The sequence below is a fragment of the Hipposideros armiger genome, unplaced genomic scaffold (genome assembly GCF_001890085.2).
Source record: "Hipposideros armiger isolate ML-2016 unplaced genomic scaffold, ASM189008v1 scaffold_857, whole genome shotgun sequence".
Taxonomy (NCBI): Eukaryota; Metazoa; Chordata; class Mammalia; order Chiroptera; family Hipposideridae; genus Hipposideros; species Hipposideros armiger.
In genome coordinates, this window is record NW_017732207.1 from 252,842 (window position 1) to 256,086 (window position 3,245).

Here is a 3,245-nt window from a genome sequence, read left to right on the forward strand (position 1 = left end):
GGCGCAATGTCACTGGCCCTCATGTGGGATCCGAACCAGGGCCCTGCTGCTCAGAGCTGGCATCCCAAGCCAACTCTTAACCAATGTGCCACACGGTCAGCCCCCAATATGTGCTTCTTAATCCCTTGTCCCTTTTCACTCATCTCCAACCCTCTCCCATCTGGCAACCATCAAAATGTTCTCTGTATCTATGAGTTTGTTTCTGTTTTGTTTATTTTGTTCTTTAGATTCCACATACAAGCAAAATCACATTGCATCTGTATTTCACTGTCTGACATACTTCACTCAGCACGGTAACCTCCAGGTCCATCCATGCCACCACAGTTGGCAAGAACCCATTCCCTTTCCTGGCTGAACAATATTCCATTGTAGAGATGTACTATGTCTTTATCCATTCTTTCATTGACAGACACTCAGGCCACCACATCTTGGCCACTGTAAACAATGCTGCAATGAACATATGGATACACATGTCCCCTTGAAGTAGTGTTTTGAGTTTCTTCAGATAAATACCCCAAAGTGGGCTTATTGGGTCCTTGTCTCTTGTAATACCCTTTGTTTTAAGGTCTGTTTTATCTGGTGTAAGTATTGCTACTCCAGATTTTTTTGTTGTTGTTTTTCATTTCCATTTTCATGAAATATATTTTTCCATCCCTTTACTGTCCATCTATGTGTGTCTTTCAATCTGAAGTAAATCTCTTGTAGGCAGCAAATGTAAGGTTTTTTTTTTCTTGCCCATTCAGCCTGCCTATGTCTTTTGATTGGAGCATTTAATCCATTTACATTGTTGATAAATATGTTTATTCATAATTTGATTTTTTTTCATCTTATCCCTCTAATATTCCTGTAATACTGGTTTGGTGATGATGAACTTCTTTAGCCTTTTCTTGTCTGGGAAGCTTTTTATCTGTCTTACAATTCTAAATGATAGCTTTGCTGGGTAGAGTAATCTTGGTTGTAGGTCCTTGCTGTCCATCACATTGAATATTTCCTGCCAATCCTTTCTGGGCTGTAAAGTTTCTGTTGAGAAATCAGCTGAGAACTTTATGGGAGCTCCCTTGTAAGTTACTAGTTGCCTTTCTCTTGCTGCTTTTAGGATTCTCTCTTTGTCTTTAAGCTTTGACATTCTAATTATTATAATGTATCCTGCTTCATCTCATTGGGGACTCTGCACTTCCTGGGCTTGTTCCTATTTCCTTCACCAGGTTAGGAAAGTTTTCAGTCATTATTTCTTCAAATAGATTCTCAATCCCTTGCTTTCTCTCTTCTCCTTCTGGTACCCCATATGATGCGAATGTTGCTAATGCTTGATACTTGATGTTGTCCCAGAGGTCTCTTAAACTATGCTTATTTTTTTTTCCTTTTTCTTTTTGCTGTTTCATTGGGTGTTTTCTGCTACCTTGTCTTCCAAATTGCTGACTGGATCCTCTGCTTTATCTAGTCTACTGTGATACCTTCTAGTGCATTCTTCATTTCAGTTACTGTATTCTTCACTTCTGACTGGTTCGTTTTTATGGTTTCTATGTCCTTTTTTATTCTAGCCATCTCTTTGTTGAATTCTCATTATGTTCCTTGAGCATTTTTATAACCATTGTTTTGAACTCTGTCTCTGGTAGGTTGCTTGCCTTCATGTCATTTAGTTCTTTTTTTCTGGAGTTTTCTTCTGTTCTTTCATTGGGATGTGTTTGCTTCCTCATTTTGGCTGCCTCTCTGTTTGTTTCTATGTCTTAGGTTTACCTGGTATGTTCCCCAGTCTTGGCCAGGTGGCCTTATGTAGTAGGTGCCATTTAGAGCCCAGTGGCACAGGCTCTCTGGTGACCTGCACCAGGTGCTCCAGGAGTGACCTTTGTGTGTTGTGTGTGCCCTCCTGTTATAGTTGAGTTTTAGTTACTAGTGGTATGTCAGTGGATGGGATTGACCCTCAGGCTGACAGGCTGTGGTATTTGGCCACATCCATAGCTTATAGGCTGCTGTGAGGGGTTTACCCCACTGAGTGGAATTTATCTCAGTGGGCTCTGGTTCCTGTTGAGACAGCCCTTTGTGTGTGCCACTTGTGGGACTACTTGGGCTCTGCTGTGGTTTGAAGCCAACCTCCAAGTATGTTGGATCTGGGGCTTCTTGCAAGAGGCTCCAGTGCAGGTCCAGGTTACCCACTGCCTGTGATAAGCTGGGGACTATCTGGTAAGAGCTACAAAGCAATCTGCTGCTGTCTGCTACCTGTGCTAACACTGGAGGCATGGGAGAGGCCATGCTGCATAGAACTAAGGATAGCTGCCATCAGTACCGGGCCTGGGGTAGCACTGCAAAATGCCAGCTCCCTTAAGGTTTGGCCACTGATAAAGCCTTGTGTGGTATGTAAGTTGGGAGGCAGAGTCTCAGGGAGTCACTAGTGTGGGAAGAATTGTGGTTACCAGGTTAATGTAAATTCTGGTTTGGTGCCAGTGCTGAGCCTGTAGCTACTCAGTTTCAGAGCACAAAAAGGCCAGTGGCTAGGGCCGGCCGAGTGGCTCAGTTGGTTAAGAGCTCGCTCAAGAGTTTGAGCTCTGAGCAACAGCGGTTCTAGTCCAGCCCGCGCTGAGCAGCCGCTGAGCTGCCAACAGGTAGCAGGATGGCTCAGCAAAAAAAAAAAAAAAAAAATTAAATAAATAAAAAAAAGGCCAGTGGCTGCCCATGCCTTGGGTCTGTCAGATAGACTCTGATAGTTTTCCAAGAAAGAGTGCAATGAGGGCAGGGCTGGCTGCTCTTGGAGAAAGTGCCTCCAGCATTGGGGTAGTTGGGTGGGGAGGGGTTTCAGTGAGTCTGCAGAATGGAGCTGCAGAGCTCACCGGACCAATCAGATTCAGATTTGGCCGTAAACGTAGGGGGAGGGCTCAATACAACAAAGATGGTGCCTGCCTGCTGGCTACATGGGAGGAAGACTTCTCATGGAAAATGCTGACTGTCCTCCAGCCCTTGCCCCAAAGCCACAGAATTCAGTCTGCTCCTCATATGTCTCTGATATCCCTGAGTTACTATCCCTTCGCTGGAACCCAAGGTGAGTGCCTGGGAATGAGAGTCTGTGTGTGGGCACTTTTAGAGGACACCTGGGTTTCCTGCCATCTTTCATCCCACCTGGATGGTCGGATTCCCCACTGTTTTTCACAGCCAGATGTTGTGTGGACTCCTCTTCCTGGAGAGGCCTGTGTGGGGTGGGGTCCCCTCTTCTCTGGGGGAACCTCCGTGTGTGAGATATCCCTCAGTTCTCA